General features: G+C 44.9%; 1 protein-coding gene across 7 annotated transcripts in view; it reads right to left on the minus strand.

Annotated features, from left to right (window-relative positions):
• LOC114010641 (uncharacterized) overlaps window positions 1-18,973 on the minus strand; it is a 35,714-nt gene that overhangs the window by 10,003 nt on the left and 6,738 nt on the right. For 2 of the 7 annotated variants that reach the window (XM_027779131.2, XM_055797712.1), the window contains exons 1-2: window positions 3,242-3,444; window positions 770-1,111 (exon numbers count right to left, since the gene is read on the minus strand). The exons of 1 other annotated variant lie outside the window; for it this stretch is intronic. The gene's annotated coding sequence lies outside the window, so the exon portion shown is untranslated. Of the gene's footprint in view, window positions 1-769; window positions 1,112-3,079; window positions 3,153-3,241; window positions 3,446-18,973 lie in introns of those variants that run through there. 4 more of the 7 variants (XM_027779135.2, XM_055797711.1, XM_027779138.2 and 1 more) reach the window with 4 other exon arrangements.

Here is an 18,973-nt window from a genome sequence, read left to right on the forward strand (position 1 = left end):
GACGAGAGAGGACAAATACAAGCCCCAAACCCAGCCCTTTCCAGCTGCCGACAGGCCCAGGAGGCAGATCTTTGAGACTGCAAAACTTCCTGCAGAATGAAATCTGGGGCCCCTCCGCAGAGCCCCGAGCTCTCGACACCCCCATGCAGGGCCCAAGCCCAGGGAACCGCAGCCTGAGCAGAGGTCCTGGCCTCCACGAGCACCCAAGGGGTGACCGTCCATTTCCACTTCACACCACACGAGGGACCAATTCTTCCATTTTATCCACGGTGCTCCCTCTCACCTTTACAATCCTGCAAGGATTTCTTCTTGCCCCATCAGGTATTAATAACATTCAGAGCATCAAATGAGCTCAGCATCTTTTCTCATACTCTTTCCATACATCTAACAATAGTGCCTATCTTTTTTATTTTGGGCAAGTTCGTGCTTTGGGTGGGGTTTTGTTTGTTTGTTTGTTTTGTAAAAACAACACAAAACCAAACAGGTCAGTCGGTACCATCTCACACATCACTCACTTCAACCTGACTCCTGCCTTGCAAAGCATCAGTCAACAATGCCTGTGTGTCGTCGTCGTCGTCCCCCCCCCCCCCGCCCTTGCCGAGCCGAGTGCCAAGGGACTATCATCACCTTAGAATAACAGAATCATAGAATCATTTAGGTTGGAAAAGACCCTTAAGATTACCAAGTCCAACCATTAACCAGCACCACCCAAACCATGTCCCTAAGTGTCACATCTACACATCTTTTAAATACCTCCAGGGTATCATACCTCCTTGTCCTCCTTGTAGCATGTTCCCTGTGTAATGCAGTCCTCACAGACACAGTGATTTTTTTTTTTTTTCACCAGTAGTTTTCAGCCTGAGCTTTGTATTTGTCTTCCTTCCGTTGTTCTCTCTTCTCTTTTGTGATCATCTTGGCTCATACTTAAGCCTCCTCTCATTTTGTTCAAAGTTTATCCCCCTTCCTCTTATCTCTGGTGACATTCCTTCCTGCTCCCCCGCTTCATTTTCAAAAGCCAGCACACTGTTCACCAAATCTCCCACTGGTCTGTCTCTTAACCCTCTTTTTTGACAGGTTTCTGAGAGTCTTCAGCTGTCTTGGCCACCTCCTGCTATCAGTTTTAAACTTACTTTAACAATAAACCACTCCAATCTAAAACAAACTTGTTTGGATAGAAAGTATTTTTCATCAAGGTTTTTGCCCACTTGCCTTTCTTTTCAAGGCAATACAGACCTTCACTTTTCAGATCTACTGACAGAGCTGGGAAGCTTGAAAAGTCCTATATTTAGAGCAAGCATTTCTCACCAACAGCTAAAACATCAGTGTCTCATCAACGTTATTCTCATACTACATCCAAACCGCAGCACTGTACTAGCTACTAAGGCGACAATTAACTCTACCCCAGCCAAAACCAGGACACAAACACAAAACAATAATCAACTCCACTGTTTACCAAAACAGTAAAGCCAGTCAGTCACTAATGCAATAGCATCATTTCCATCAGAGGAAAGGTCCTCTCTCAAAGTTAAAAGCTAATGCCCTGGAATATTCTAGTTTGGCACCCACATTTTCCTACTCCAGCATGAGCTAAACGAGCTCTCTGCCTTTCCAGTGCGCATCCTCAGACTCAGGGAACTCTGCTCCAGCACAGCTCAGCTGAGGCTGCTGCTTCAGTGGGGACCCCCATGGTGACAAGCACAGAGCCTGCGGCAGGGGATCACCCAAAGTCCCGCTCACAGGAGACGGCAGAGCAGGGCTGCTGCTGGGGGGTTGAGGTGTGCTTCCCTCCCCAACTGACCGCGAGGTGCAGTCATGGACCCACAAGATCCGATGCTATTTGCCAACTGTAAACACTGCATTTCCCTGCCCCTTCTCTCTCTTCCAGCCACACAACCTGCAGGTCTGTAGCTTTATAAGCATTTTGGTATATGGCTTATATGGCCAGGCAGAACCATCTTGGTGGAATAATGCAATGTATTTTCAGAAAAGATTTATTTGTTACTCTAAGTATCCCATGGAGAGGACTTAAGTTTCAAACAGTTTGAAGAAAATAACGTTATTGAAGGAAGCAAGGCAGTAACAAAATAAAACCCAAAGAACTTCAGAAGATCCTACAGATTTTATTTTCCACTGTAACTTCTTTCCTGGAAAAGGAGTAGAATATACATAAGAGCTAATTTTTGCATTACTTTCAGTACCAGTTTTGCTTTGTTGATGTACTGGATACCACTCGGAACAAGCTTTTACAATAAGTAATAATAATAAAAAAACCACACACACAAAAAAAACCCCACAACAAAATCACAGAAAGAGACAGAACAGCTATTCCCAGAGCAAGCCTGTGAGCATGGTTTGTTTCCACAGTCCCACCAAGCCGGTGCAGAAAGTCACCAGCAGGACACCGAGCCTGAGCTGAGAAATCTCAGCACCTGCTCTTAAAAAAAATCTTCCACCGTAATCGTTAGAAAACACTGCCAATGTTTTATTTTCTACTTGCAGCACATTAAGACAAGTAGAATAAACTGTTTCACTAGCTTAATTTCTTTTATTTTAAAACTAATATCTCTACTGACTGACACTTTCTGTTTAGGTTCCCTGTTTTGTTTTGACCCACCCGTGTCCCCGCAGGTCTCGGAACAGCAGCCACAGGGAAAACAATGCACCATCAGCTCCAGCCTGGGCAACAGCTTCTCCCCAAAAAGGAGAAGAGTTGCAAAGATTTCTACTGCAACCCTCCTGGCAAATTATGCTTTATTTGCAAATATGACAGAATGGCAATTTTGGAAAAGGAGATATTAGCAAAACATGCTAAGGAGCTACAAATAAAAAAGTTAACTGGATGTGGGAAAATTATTGGGGAGTTACTTGAAAATGCTCTAGTAGATTTATACTACTGCTTCTGTGGTCATTCACACTTCTATATAAGTGCACCACTTAATGAAGCTGTTGGGTTTTTGCATTGACACAGGCAATATGAAAGCAGTGCAGAACTGTGTGAAAGTTAGTAGCCAGGGCCATAGAAACTGGTGTTATTTATTTAGCAAGATTATACAAACAAGCAATACACATTCTTCCTTACCGAGAAAATGTGAAACATGCTAATCATTTCCCTTCTGCAGCAGACTGGTTTTTTAGTGCCCATTTCTAAATGCCTAATTAAAATGAGGAAACAGCAACAATTTGTAAAATAAAAGACTGGCTGTAAGACAGGATCCCTTAAAGAAGACAAAAGCATGAGTACCTTAAAAGCTGTCTGCATCCAAAGAAGCCTTTGTGCCTTTTCCCTTCCCTTCTCCACGCAATCAAGCAGCCTTCCCAGCTTCCAGTTCAGTCAGCTCCTCTTCCATAGCCCTGCAGAGGAAATGCAGAAGCCACTTGGATCCCAGAGAAAAGGGCGCACGACCAGTTTCTCCCTTCTTTAAAAGTCAACTGCATTTCCACTTTCACTTTAGGAGTAGCAGGTCAGGTCTCTGAGCAATACAAAGTCAGTCCCTGCTTCGTGGGACTGTGCAGCTGGAAAGCATGGGGAAAAAAGATCACAGACCCCAGAAAACCTCCCAGGAACCTGCTTATGGGTTCTGGGGCAGTAAATCTGTCTCTGTATGTATTGCAACAGTAACGTGAAGGGACTGGATTTGGGGTCTGCTACCAACTTGCCAGGCAAGGGCTCACAGCCAAGGAGAGCCTGCAGCACTGAGCTGGGCTCAGCTCAACTTGTTCCCGGTCAGGCATCAGTGTTACAAGATACCCTGCCACAGCACAGATGCTCAGCAGCACTGCTGCTGCTTGACTGAATTTGCGCCCATCACATCATCTGGCATTAGCAGCCAGGAGCTGAGCGAGGGCAGTCTGCGCAGCCCTCTGCACATCAAAGAAACCTCTCTAATTCCCAAACACTTTGCAAGTCAAGTCAAAAAACACTCATTGGCCTTGGCAAAGCACTTTGAAATGAATGCTACAGGTATTCATTTTTCAATGGGCCATGTTTATATTTGCTCTTCCGTAGAGAAAATACTATTTATTAGGTCTGACCATCGAAAAAAGGCTTCAAGGACTTGTTCTGCAGTATTTCACACACTCTGTGGTCTGCTGTGCTTCAGCTTAACTTCCCTGCAGGGATGAGGAGTGCTGGTAGAAGACTTCTTTAAACAATGCCTCTTTATTTCCCTTACCTTGTACCCTTCCTTCAGGCAGGGCCCGTGCTGGCCTGGAAGGGATATATCTCCACAGGGAGAAACATGACAGTGTCCTCCACAGCTAACTCCAGGAAGGGATACAGTTGTTCTGCCCTTGTCCCCTTGAGGACACAGCCCACCTCCCCATGGTCTTCACCACGGGCTCCAGGGGAATAACTGCTCTGGCGCCTGGAGCACCCCCTCCCCCTGCTTCTGCACTGACTGGGGGTCTGCAGCACTGTTGCTGTCACACAGTCTCACTCCTCTCTCTGGCTGCAGCTGCTCAGTGTTTTTCCCTTCCTTAAATCCATTATCCCAGAGGCACTACCACTGTCACTGGTGGGCTCGGCCCTGGCCAGCGGTGGGTCTGTCTGGGAGCCGGTTGGTATGGGCTCCATGGGGCACCCCCCTCTGTAGCCCCCCCGCCAAACCCTCCACACAAACCCAATGTAAGGGTAAACATAAAAAAAAAGCAGGGAGCTTCATCTCAAAACCAGGGAACAGTCAGGAGGCAAGCCAAAATCCCACTCTGCAACCTGCTGCTAAGAAATAGCTGCACGGAGGGTCTCTTTGCTCCCAAAGAGACCTGGACAGAAAGAGGAAATGTTTTTAATTACATTTTCGTGAGGAACAATCAAACCATTGCTTCTTTGTTCTTTCTAACACAGAAATGCAGAAAAGGGCTTTAATTTCTACACTTACTCAGAAACACTTCCTGTTAAAATAATTCCTGAAAAAGTAAGACCCATAGTCAGAAAGTGGCTGGCGCAAGGCTCACTGCAAGGCAGTGGCAGGAGCTGCTCAGCAATACCCCCCACTGCTCCTGGCCTGGCCGTGAGAGACAGCGTAATCCCCTCTTTGTCCCTCCAAAACGGGGCTAAGCATCTTCTTTGCTCAAAGCACATCTATACAAGAATCCAGAACTTACCATGGTGGGATTACAAAAACACCTATCCGGGGTGTGGTTAGAGCTCTCTTAAGGCCCCTGGCAGCAGACAGCTTCTAACATGCACTGGGTGCTGCTGGCAAGGTCGAGTTGCTCAGCTCACCCCCAGCTGACTATGATGTATCACATGTATTTCCCTGCCGCCTGAAATGACCTGGAATTCCTCGTTAAAAAATAACTTGCCATTATAGAAGATAAGCAGGTACAGGGCAGCCTTCGAGTCAATCACTTCACAAAGAAACCAAAAGAAGCCCTGAGTGCACGGCACCAGCTGTACTTTGACTCGTATATAAGGGAGAAAGCAGCTGGCAGCACCTTGCTGACTCAGCATCCCTACCTGGCACAGGGAGAGCTATGACAGTGCCGTGAGTTTCAGCTGCTGCTGTTGCCACACAGCCTCAGTCCCACATCCTGCAGCACGCAGCACCTCCATGAGGAGCCGATGGTCCTTTTGCGCCCCCATGAATCTATACCTGCCCTTTTTCCCTGCTGTATCATCTACTGATCCTGTTTCCAGGCTGCAAGCAGAAACAAGGAAAACCAAAATGCACTGCAGCTCCCTGCTTCTGAGCTGAAACCCCTTACGTCTCAAGAACAAGTCTGCAGCCATGTGCACTATTACACTCTGCTGCTTGTCTCAGATATGGAAACTGGAAGGTAAGTGCATGTGCAATGGTGGGTGGAGCTTCAGAGTTTTCTCAGTCCTTTGGCTGCTCCAAGCAAGAACAATCCCTTAGCATGCCTCAGCTGTGTAGCACTTGCACTTTATCTTTTTAACTGAAACTAATGGTTATTTCCACATATTTGCCAAATGGGCCACTGAGAAAAATAGTTGGCCAGCACTGTTCTAACATGTTTTAGTGTGTAATGCAAATAGCACAAGGGAACAAGTTGTAGCTAAGGAACATAGCAACACAGATGCACACCAGGGTTTTTTTGGCCTCTGAAGGATTGAATGACCTCAGGAATTGCTGACAGGACTAAATTCTTCACTCAAATCCAGCCCATCTAAACAGAAGTTCTAGTGTAAAATATATCAATATTCCAAGAATAATGGGTTTTTTTTGCCTTGATTCATTTTTCACATAAGTTAGTTTCCGAGTACAAAAATTCGGTAATCCCCAGCCTTACAAGAAGTGCTTCAGACTAACCTCTCCCTACGGGTCACAGTATTGAGTTCCCCTGGCCCTGTTTTCATGCAGATTTTCATTTTCAGTGTGTTCTCTGTGAGGGATACCCAGTTACTCAAATGACTACTTTCTACAAGCATGGAACAGAAATCCAGAGGAAGCATCTACTGTCTAACCTGAAATTCCCAGGAACAGGGAAAGAATGTCAGTATCCAAGAACCGCTGATAAGAAGTTTATTTTAGCCTGTGTAGATACAGCTTGCACTATGTCCTTTAACTATAAATTAAGTACCTGATAAATAGAAAAGTAGTACTATTTATTTCTTTAGTGAGGAATTTCCCCTTCTCTTATTCACCTAGAAATATGTATTAGGTATTTATTTTTCTTTGTGGGCAGCAGAACCTTCTTGCCTTGCACTACATGACAAGAGATGTTCTGGAAATAAGATCACAAAGAACATTCCATGTGTTGGCTAAACCATTTGTAAAACCTCTTGAATACTTGTGACAGCTGACCATCAGCCTACTCCTGCATATGCACCAATTTCTGTTTAAGGCAAAATTTTCAAATTCCTTACACGCTGTTGTATTCAAAGCCCAACCAACTTCCAGACAACTAACCCGATGGATTCAGGACAGACAGCTGTATTCTGTTTTACTGCCAGCAGGGTCTTTATTGGACTGTATTTATACTGCAGTAATCCTAGAAACTACTCCTGAATGAGGCTTAATTTTCACTTCCAAGAGAGATAATCTCCAACTTGAACTTTCTCCTATGGCCAAAGAATCTTCTACTCTGATCCACCCTGACACCACAAAACCCCTTTCCTTTAATCCAGAAATACCAGCTCAGAATATTAATATTAACTTTAGCCAGAACTTTACCCAGAAACTCAACGTAAGAAATGAACCAGAAGACATGACATGAAAATCAAATACTATGAACACAGAAGAACCTAGAAGTTTTTCTTAGACATATGCATGACTACAAATAATATTCTGGGCTTCTATTCCATTTCACTTCAGAGAACTATTACCTGTTTTTTTACATATATGTTATTTTATACTCTGGAAAATTAAGAGAGTGATAAAGCCCAGGGATGTATTCCATGTCTCAGTATTAATTAATCAGCCATTAGTCCCATTTATCATTGATCTTAGCGTGTTTGCCACTGGTTTTGGTTTCCAAATCTTATTTACATACAAAACTTGCACTTTCATGTTTGCAAGGGACTTTCCTGCTAATCTCATACATCAAGACAATAGCATGCGATGTAATTTATGGCTGAAACATAAAAATGAGAATTGTTATGGCAACCAATGTAATGTCATAAACTATTTTTACTACTAAGTAATTTACCAGTCAAGTACCGTCGTACGAAGCTGTTAATGCAAGGAAAGATAAGGCTTTTTCTGGCAAAGCTGCCTTACAAAACGGAGCAGTACACTTTGTTGGGAGGAATGGCTGTTGTGAAACAGCAGTCTGGTATCTCTTGCCACTGGTGACTTCCTGCAACAGAAACCAACAAAACTAGCTGGAATACTGCTAATATATAGAAAGAGGTTTGGTTGGTTAGTCTAAGTGTTAAAGAAAATGTATTTTGAATTCAGAATTTTAAAGTGCTGAAGCCGCTAACTGGCATAACCAGGCCTCGGCCCTTGTACAGCCCTGATCCAAGGCTGGTTTAACACCCGGTCCAGCTAGTCAATGGGAGAACAGAGAAACAACAGATGATCAACTGTGCACACAGGTGCTCTCAGAAACACAGGTGTTTTTAGAAAAATTGGTATATGTGAATAGGAACTGCTTGTTCAAAGACTAAGCGCACTTGAAGGAGTGTGTGAGTTAAAGCTGGCAGAAAGAAGATCACGATCCGAGGAGCCTGGAACAGAGGCAGACTGGAACTGAACAGGTGAATCAACTGGGACAGTCAGGTGATGGATTCGCAGAACTGACAGGACCAAAGGAAGCTTCTAAAAACTTTGGACATTGACTAATGATTTGGTAAGTGTATATAAGCTGTGCTGCATCCCTTTGTTCTCTGCCACTCACTGAGGTGGTGGCCCAGCTCTGAGTGGTGATTAAAGCAAACCTAGCGGTACCCACGGCTGCTTAAATTTTTCCTTTAACACTAAGAACCATATTGTGAACTTCAGACAGCTATTAATTTTAGTTAATATACTTTATATACTTTAAAAATATACTTTAATATCTTTAAAATCGTTATTAAAAGGCCAGAATTCATCCCTGACGTAAGTCCACTGTTTTGAAAAGAAACTTGATTCTTCACCCAGTGGACAACCAAGCAAAGATTCACCAGATGCAGTTCCCCGAGGTTTCCGTATCACCATATTAGTGATTTCCACCCCTCCAGTTCTGTATCCCGCAGATGCTGCATTGTTCAGTGTTTATGCAACACCTGCACTCAGAGACCCCCTCGTGCTAAGCTCCCTGCAGATATCTTGTGAGGCCGTCCCCTACCTCAGGGGCACTGCCCTTGAAGCAGAAGATTGACCAAGGGCAAGAATGAGGACAGATTAGCATCCTAGCCCCACAGATAGATGGATTGTAGCCATAATTCTGATCTTTTACTTCTTTGACTTCAAGGTGAAGGTCAGTAAAGAGAGATGCACGCTGCAACTGTAAAGGAGAACCTCCTCTACTAGAGGAGCTACTCTTCACCGCTGCGTGAGGTCACACAGCACAGGGATCACCTCAAGCCAGTTATGGTTCTGGATGCCACGTAAAACCTCAGCCTCTTTAGTTCCCAGGCTAGCAGGCCATGCAGGAAGCTACACACCAGCTGAGCAGGACCCCACTGCCAGGACATAAGCATTTCCCCAGCATTGTGACTTTGGATGCAAGATGCAGTGAACAAGCACGGAAATGGTGTGATGACTCCCACTCCAGAAGACTGCAGGGTACCAGATGACTCAACAGGGCTTCATCTTGATGCTGTCAAACTTTCTTTGACAAAATTACCTAACATAGAAAGCTTCTGGAAGGTGCAAATTAAAGTGATCCTGAACATCACACAGCAACACGGACCAATCGAGGATTTGTGTGCCAGGCTGTGGCGTGGCATGGCAATGCTGAGCACCCACTGCTGCCAGGAACCTGCACCGTGCCCAGCACGTGTGCAGCCATGCAGAGATGCTGCCAAATCACCCTCACCCACCTGTGTGAGGTCTTTTCCACCAAGAGCCTCAGAGAAACTGCAGAGGCTACTGGCAGCCTGGGAAACATTTACATTAGTCACCTTTCCACCCCCACCCCCCCCTCCCTCAAATCATACTCTTATTAGCAATAGAGTTCAATGTAGAATGATGCCATCACCTTTGTGGCATTCCCTAGTATTGGAAAGCTCCTGTTGCAATCTTTTTGTTTAAGAGAAGTAATGGGAGAGTTACTTTGAAGTCTGCATAAAAGCTGCTCTCCCTACATGCCAAACTCACATGCTAATTGAGCTTCTTCTTTGTTTCACTGTCAAAACAAACTCTTCTATTGCAAGAAATAAAAGTTTGCAACTCCTCTGTTCATGGCAATGCCTCAAAGCCTCTGCAATACCCGTAACCAAGATTCCTATAAAGGGCAGATAATTTCCTAGAACAGCACTGAGCCCTCCACGGGGCCCAAACAGGAACCATAACTGCAGTTATGAACCTTTAAGGCAACAAAACACTTTTTTTTTTTTTTTCCCCCAAGTATCCATGCACCCTGAGTGTCCAAGGGGTCTGGTTTTGACTGGAGACAGCTATAGCACAATTAATAGACAACAGAATCTCAGAGATGAGAATAAAAGGGAGCAGAGATCTAAAACATTTCTGGCTTTGCAGACACACAACCAACACCAGTATAGACAAAGCAGTTCAGCCACAGCCAATTAATATATTAAAGGACAATCCAAAGCCTTCTGTAAAAGGAAATTAAAATAATTTAGCAGAATTAACATTGCTTAATACCAAAGCTAGTTATCACAATTTGCCCTTTAATAACAGAGACCAAGGACTATAAAAGTGAAACTGCAATTAAAAACCAGGATTTGGTCTGTTTACTTTGATATCTCTCTGAAAAAAACACCATGGTGACCCTAACTATTCTTTTTTCCTTCACTGTTAAACAGGACAAAGAAATCTCTTTTCTCCTGGAAAACCAGATGTCTGAGACCATGACCCAAACCTCACAAGTTACTTTTTCTTCAGTACAGATTTTTAGATACACCAGAAAGCACAGCTTTTCACATACTAAAAAAAGAGAAAATAGGTGGAAGGAACATCAGTGTTTGTGAAGCAGGAGCTCACACACTTCTCCAGCCTCATCATCCTGTTTGTAAGATCAAGGATAATATTCAGGCTTACCCTTTGCACAGGTGAGTAATTATGGTGAAATCAGAATTGAAAAGATGAATAAAGGCAAAATTTTAAAAATATTAATATTAACCATTAAGCCTTGTTGATAAAATTCCATCTGACAACCCTTCCTTGTGTCTCCCTTCCTTTAACTATAGAGTGAACACTGAGTTTGATGTTCCTGCCATATGGCCCATATGACCTTCTCGTCAGCAATCACACCAACCTCTTCATCATTTCTGGGTGCCACATCAGCCCACTTCCCTCTTTTACCATTGGAGTCCTGACATGAATGCAAGAGAAGATCTCAGCTTTCCCCCAAGGCAACCAATCCTGCTCTAACACACCTGTGTTTAGCACTCCTCACACATAACCAGGAGAGGTGTATGTCTCTACTGACACGCGCATTAAAAGAGGGAGTTTAAACATCTGCAGTCACACTCTCCTCTTAGCCTTTCCTTAATGACACCAGGCATTTAGAAAATGAGCAGAAGTCAGCACATCTTCCACCCTCCTACATTTTTTTTCCCAAAGAAGATGGTCCTTTTGCATTCATGGAGATCCTCTAACTGCCAGGAAGCAGATGAAAGCAAAACAACTGCACTGCTCCCTGTTTAACAGGCTTAGGAGGCACCGCTTCCCACATTTCAAACACTCACCATGTGCCTTCCTGCTGAGACCAGCTCAGCAACTCAGCTGCCACTGCTTGGATCCCTCCCTGTGAAGAGCAAGTCTGGAGAGCTAGGAAATGTGCCAAATTATCCTCAACACTCCAGCACAGCACCTTTCCTCCTCATTTGTTGCTTCTCATTGCAGCTGGTCCTTTCTTTCCTTACCAGCCTTTCCCCTTGCCCAGGAGCTGGGGAAAAACCCAGCTGAGGACAGTTTTGAGATCCGCCTGCTCTCAGATGGGAAAAGGCTCCAGTTTCATTAGCAGATTTAGGTGATTATGGAGTTTTTATTGGCTTTGTGGTGGTTTTTTGTTTGGGGTTTTGCTTGTTTTTAAAATCATTATTACTTCTTGCATAATGGTGGCAAGTTGCAGTTTGGCATGCCAATAAAATGAGCAATTATATGGTAAATTCTGCTGCTGCTGACACCATGGGAATGGGGGGAGGAAAACTTAATGGCCAGTAAACACAGGGTACAGATGAGGATTAAGTCTGCTGCTTGCTTTCTCTCCATTTTTTTGGAGTGGCAAGGAGACAAATCACAGTTAATTTTAACTATCAGCGAGTCCAGTACAAGGTTAAAGGAGCAAAGTGAGCAAAGTGACCTGGAGAGTGCCTGAATCCATCCTTTCCCTTTTCATTATATGCCTGAATAGCTCCATAGAGCCATAATTCCTCCTCCCAGTTCACAGCCCACTCTTTTGTTCAAGCCAGTGTTTGTTTGTTTACACTTTGTCCCCATTTTCATCACGTCACAGATTGAAAGGTCAAGGCAAGTTGGTTGCATTTGCAAATTGTGCTCTGAAAAGAAAGCAGTGTTCCTAGAAAAGATTTATGTGCTTGGTCTTCACTGACCCCTTGTAATTGAAGAGGTGGACGATGAGCCTAGGGAGACACAATTTCAGGGTTTTATTTAGCAGATGTCATACGTAAACAATCAGCCTTCAGTTTAATCACAGTGCTGCAAAACAACCACTGCCCCTTCGGTAAACCTGTGGATTGATTTGGTTTGCTCTTACAATCATAGTTCAGGACTGCAGCTTCTGTATTAGAAAAATACTCCAACACCAGGTCGTTTGTCTACCTTTACACATACTCCAGTCTCAGGGCATTAAATTAGAACAGTTTCCTTTTCAAAAAGAAAAAAAAACCAACCCAAAACAACAACAACAAACAAACACCACCATTCCCCTGTCTTTTTCTGACAGGCACGCTGGCCCTCGTTGAGACACCATGTGACAACCACATGCACAAAGCTGAATTGATGTCACTCTCCAGTACCTTCTTAAGACTACTTTCCCCTGCTTACTCTGAGCTTTAGGCCAGACTGCCGCCTTCTTCCCAAAATTCCCAGGTGCTTTGGTTCAGGCTCTTGTACTTACTTTCTTCCTGACCCCCTCTTCAGGCCAAAAGATTGCTTCATTCACCAGAAATAAGTGGAATGTGACCCAGAAGGCAGGCAGAGGAAACTGTGCCTTCTGCAAGTGGATGCTGAAAAGTTACACACATTTTGGCAGCGGGCGGCATCCCATCGCCAGGCAAAGTGCACAGCTTCCTCCCCCAGCTCCCTCCAGCCAGGGATTTGCACTGCATGGCTAATGCAGTACTCAGGGTTTCTGACTAATAGATGAATATCTTACCTTTGCCTAAGGTTTTCTTTAAGGTACCATCTTGGTAGATGTTCCTCAAATATGTACTTTACTGGTGAGACAGATTTTAAGTTTTAATGGATTATTTCCCTCCCTCCACTCCCAAGAAAGCCTTGGTTTAACTTAACCATCCCAGTGGCATCCCAGAGATATGAGCTGTAAAACAGCTCCTCAGCCAAAATATTGATTTTCTAGTCAATGCTTTTACTGCCAGCACTCTCACTTCATTATTAACAACAAAATGATACACCTTGTCTTGTATGTGCTTAAGACTTCTAAAATTATACCTTCCAAGCAGCCTGTAAATGGAGACACACAACTTCCTTCAAAACAATTTTAGAGAAATTTAGTGTTTCCCTGACCATCTTGTCCTAAAACATAGGTATATTTAGAGGGAGCTTAATATCTTTGAAGATAAGAACCACCTGCTTGCAGATTTGCCCCATGGCCAGCAAGTCTGCCAGGATTTATGCCCCAGAGTCCAAAGAAGCTATCCTGTTTCTTCACGTGCATTCAGGTGGACTTGCAGATAGACAGACAGCCTACCCACCCTGAGCAGTGACCATGGGCACATCAGCCCAACACACGCACATCAGCCCCAGCACATGGCTCTAAAGGGAGAAATCGCAAAAACCCACAGTCCAAGGCCAGAAACAGAATGGACAACAAGCCTTCCTGATGGCCAAGCAGCAGGATCACACTGGACTGCAAACAACAGAGAACCAGGTGCTGCAGTGGAGACAGATCAACCCATGGCAGCTCCAACTTGGTAGGACAAGAAGGCCTCCAAGAAAAACCCACTGAATTTTCTATCCTCCGCTCACCTGGGTCATTTTTCTTCCCAACATTTTCTTTCTGTTGCAACACAAGCACTTAGCTAACGCCCAAGTTTGTTTTCAAGGGGATGGCTGCAGCAGACATTGACAGGTAGGTTGTTGCCACAGCACCTGGGCACAGGGAAGGTGAGCTCTCCCCTCGTGCCCAGGACCACCATCAGGTGTCTCCACCGTAGCTGGAAGTGTCTTGGCCATCCAGACTCTCCCTCCTGTGATCCCAGAGGCTGTGCCCCTGCCAACTCAATTCAGGGAAGCCACTTCCATGCCCAGTCTTGCTCCTGCTCAGAAGCACATGACTTCCATGTCTCTGCTTTTATTTGTAGTGTATGACGACTCAATAACCTTATTTGAGCACTTCTGGGAAGACTCACTACTGAAGATTTGCAACCAGCCCCCCCTGCCCCCCCGCCCCACCTAGTTATTGTATTCTGAACTGTATAGACAAGGTTTAATTAAGTGCATGTGTTGTTCTCTTCGCTTTACCACTGCCCCACAACTGGACGTGATACATGCAGCCAAAATAAAGCCGAATCCCAGCCAACTAGCACAAGGAGGGATCTAAATATAAATGCCTTGCCGCCATGAGCTACACTAGCTCCCAAGAACTGCTGACAGGGTGATGGCACACAAGGACAGCTGAAAGATCATTTGTCATTGTCTGCAAAAACTGAACTCATGCATTTTGGACCATAACTGGAAGCACTTACAGTGTAAGTCACAAGCAGGCTGTGAGGGGAAGGAACTCTTCTAATAAAGGAATGAACGAATTGCTTCAGTTCTCCAAAACAGAGGCTTATACAGCATGGGACAGGATGAGGACACAGGAAAAGGCAGCTCCTAATGACTAATACCCCAACTTCATACTATTTTTTTTAAACCCACATCCTCTGGTATCCATAGGAAACTGGATCTCAACAACAGATTTACAAATAGAGAAAACAGTGATGCAATCCTTTCAACCCTAGCACAAGAGGATTCACTCACCTTCTACAGGCTGAAATTACTGCTTCTCTGCACATCAGCCTGCCCTGCCAAAAGCCAAGTAAATGCTACACTGCCTGCAGCAGCGGGATCGGATTTTCCTTTTGCTAGAGAAAATGCTCAAGCAGAGTAAACTCACCTTTAAGCTACTGTCAGGTTTTCTGCATCTGTTTTCCAGCAAAGAGCATATCTGGGAGGATGAATTGCAGCAACAGCTCTACTACGCTCCAGGCTTAGCAACACCAGCACTGGCCACACATTCTGGTTTTGTTCTCTTTAGACAGAACAGAGGGCAGAAATAACAGCTATAAATTTCCTTGGGAACATTTATTGGACAGTGGGATGTTGGCAGCCTGGAAAATTTGTAGGCTCGAAATATGAACACAAGCAAATATACACTACAGGACAGCCTGCAAGTTTAAAAAACGAGACCACCAAACAGCACATCCCAGCACCTAGGTGGTCACGCAATACAAGCTGGAGTAACCTATCCTTCCCATATCCCAGTTTACCCTCTGTAAAAGCACAAACACCTCTGGGCTTGTGAGAGGAGCCTGAAAAAGTTGCCCCCAAGATGTTTATCAAGTGCCACAACTTGCTTCTAGGTCTGCATGCTTGACAAGTACTCTATAGCCCACTCCATCACCTTTCTAGAAATGAAGCAACATGTTCACATTTGTGTCTCGATCTACAGAATGCAGATTCCACAGATTTGCACATTTCTCTCAAAACTAAAATGATGGGATTACAGAACAAGTCTATTTATGCAAACACAAACAGCTGTATTGCTGCTCTGAAGTGAAGAACGCAGCTGGTATCCCAAAGGCTGACACACTCCTTGGCAGCTCATACACCTTTGTGGTGACTGAGGCACAGACTTTGCAAGGAGAGTGAAGCGAAGACCTTTACTGTTAGTTAGTTACAGCTTTTATAAGTTCATACTCTGTACACGTGCTGCTGAAAGCTTTATTATTGGTCAAACCCTACTGCCCATGAGCCCAGCCACTGTTCACCATAGGCGACTCTGCTGTTCACGCTGTCTCCTTATCTTCTAGAGGTGAGACCACGTTCCTCCTCTGTGTCTGTTCCCTCCGGGTTCCTTCTCGCACTCCCTCAAAGTTATTTGCTTTTTTGCTGCAGGATAATAGCTGTCCATCGTTAAAGCAAGGTCACAGCTGCACATTATCAATGTCAAACCTACTGTCTCCGTACTCTATATGCCTTCAGAGGAGTTTAAATATAGATATTGCTCAGACAACAATAAATTCTGGAAGGCAACAAATATTGCAGGCAAAACCTTTCCCAGACACATTTGGTACAAACTACGGCGGGAAGCAGTTTGCTCCTTAAGGGCAGGGAGCACTCCCCAAGGAGCAAAGCCAGGGAAACCATCCCAACACCACACACGAGAGCTTTACGCCTGTCAGCCCTGAGTTTCTGTCCCTGAGTTACTCCCAACACTACTGACATCTCAGGCCAACTTGGGAAACAGCTCACAAGCCAAAACCACCATCCCAGGAGCTCAACGTGAAAATAAGAAGTTAAATGATTTCTCACAACACAATTCAACACACGTATCGAGAGTTTTTAGACACTTACTTTTTAGTAGGTGCCTACTGTGCGTTACCAGCAGGCCAAGCGTGTTGCTCAGAAGCACCAACCAAACCTGCCAGGGGGAATTAAAGCCTTCAGAGTTAAGCAGGGGCAGTAGAAGGCAATCACTGGCAACACAGACACCAAAGAAGTTTGCAAGATCTCATAAGGCTGGAACAGGCTGTTTGCATGCTACTACCTACTCCCCGAGATAGCTCAGTATAGAGGAAAAAAGTTAAATTAATTACATTGAAAAACGCATTGCAAAACACAGAAGGTGTCCAAGACAAAAAAACCTCCCATGAACAAGCCACAACTTCTGGATCCACCAAGTCTGACCAGGGTTTAAGACCTATCTGTTGTAGTACTGCCATTTGGAGGGGGGGTGGGGGATGGGTGGAAATGGGGCTTGGGAGGGGCTGTTGCCTCCTGTTCTGCCCTGGGATATCTCTCTAGAGGTCCCTGGACGGACCACCACTTCCTTAATCACTGCTAGCAAGAAACACCTGGGGACATGCTACATCCTCATCCTCTGGACCTTTTCCTTCTATGACTCATACTTTGCAGTAGTCTCATACTACTGCTCCTAATTTAGCCATTTACAAGAATAGGGTTTATTTGTGATATATCTGTGATGTGGATTTCATTCTCACCGGAATTTATTTCAGCTCTGGCATGAAAGGCCAGGGATTTTGCACTATTTACTTGACTATCTCACCCTTGGAGTCCAGTGATGCAAGGAATTCTCACACTTCCCTAAGATTATCATCATTGCAAGAAATTCCAGCAAGAAATTAAGAACCAGATAACATTTCCCTTTTCATGTCTATGTTCCAGAGGATAAATACGTACAAGGTTTAATGGCATAGGCATCTAACCTTTTGACACTGTTGGGCGTGTTTCCTGCTCCCTGCTATACAGATTGCACCAGTACCAGGAACTTGGAGAATTTTAAGCCTTTTTCCTTCTCCTTAAAAAGAGTGTTTAGTCACAAGTTAGTGACTTTATTATAGTTGCTGCACACTGAAGAGAGAGAAGCTGTCAATCCCACTGCAGCTCAAGCCCCCTGATGGCTGTTGCAGATAGGGAGTCAGGTGGGGAATGACACTGCAAGGGACTTGCACATCCTCTCCCGTACTGTTCCCTTGCAGACACTGTCTGCGACAGGGCTCATTGATCCACTACTTCAGCCAAGGCAGAAAAACAAAGAAGAAATTCCCTTAGCAGCACTGGGTTTCCCTCTCTGGTACACTCTGGGCTGTGCTTGCCACCTATGCTCCCTCCTGGCTGAAGCTGGTCTTCAGGCCTCTCTTCCAGCTATGAAGCAGCTTCAGTTCATGGTACAAAAGAATCTTGCAATGGGTATGTAGATGCCAACACTGTTTCTGAAGCATCAGAGCAGATCTCTGCACCATCAGGCTGAGACATGGGAATCTCAACAACAGATCGCCAATGTTTCAAAATTGAGGCAGCTGTGCCAACAGGAGATCCTCTCTTACAGCTGCATTCCAAGCAAAGAGCTGTCTTTAGGCAGTGAAGCTGGAAAACAGCTCTATCAGATCTCCAAATCTCATTTCTTCCGTATTTTTTAGCTCCCCTTCTCTACTGAGGCTGCACCACAAGGAATTCTTCCCATGGAGAGGTGCAGTGGAGAGCCCAAACATGGTTCATGAGCTACAAACTCCCCAAGAAGAAATACCATTCAAAAAATAGCCATCATTCCAACACAGTTCCTGGCCACTGCAGACCACACAAGGAAGGGAGGGAACATGTTTTTCCATCTTCAAAAATTGAGTATGACCCCAGATCTATTGGTTTTGTGAGTTCGCTCCTTTCTAGCTAGCCTTTAGCCTTGCGTGGTACAAACTTTTTTTCATCTATAGAAAAAAACCATGCTATTTATCTGATGTGGAAGATAGTTCCCTGAACAGCGAGGTCTTGAGATATTATTTCTACAAAATGTTAACAGCCTGTGCTCAGCCACCACCCCCTGCCAGCAAGCATGGAGATCTTCCTCAAGCTGTTCTGTTCCACGAGCTCTCTGTGCTCCAGCTGAGGTCCCACCTCCTGGAGTAACCACTCGCTTACTGCCATGTTCAGTTTGGGATCTCTTACAACACACAGCTCTTACAGAGCTGCCATGTGGTGGTGCATCTTGCCCCCTTCTCTGGGCCACACCATGACCTCAGGAATTCCTGTTAGGTCTTGGCATTTGAGTAATGAGTTGGGCAGTTAAGCACCCCTTGATCGTACCAACAGCTCTAGCATGACTAAGGTGGGGAGCGGCACTGCCTGAACCAGGAGTTCCTGTTGCCTGGCAGAAATGGAAAACAATAATCAGTCATCCTCTGACAGCCTGGGGACGCTCCTGGCCCAAACCATAGCCCAAGTGGAACAGCATCATTTTCATTGAAAAGCGACCAACTCCGATAACTCCAGGATGGAACTTTACGGCTAACTAAAGCCAGTCATCTCTGATCCTATGAAGAGCTGTCCAAGTGAGACCCTTTGAATCTGCTGGACCCCAGCAGGCTGCAGCCAGCATCTCCCCCTAAGTGGGATGTTGCTCAGAGCTCACAAAGTCCCAAGTCTGCTAAACAAGGGTGACCATCGCCAAAAGCTGGTAAGGGAGCAGAAGCTGA

This window comes from Falco peregrinus, chromosome 2 (assembly GCF_023634155.1).
Source record: "Falco peregrinus isolate bFalPer1 chromosome 2, bFalPer1.pri, whole genome shotgun sequence".
In the NCBI taxonomy this organism is placed as follows: Eukaryota; Metazoa; Chordata; class Aves; order Falconiformes; family Falconidae; genus Falco; species Falco peregrinus.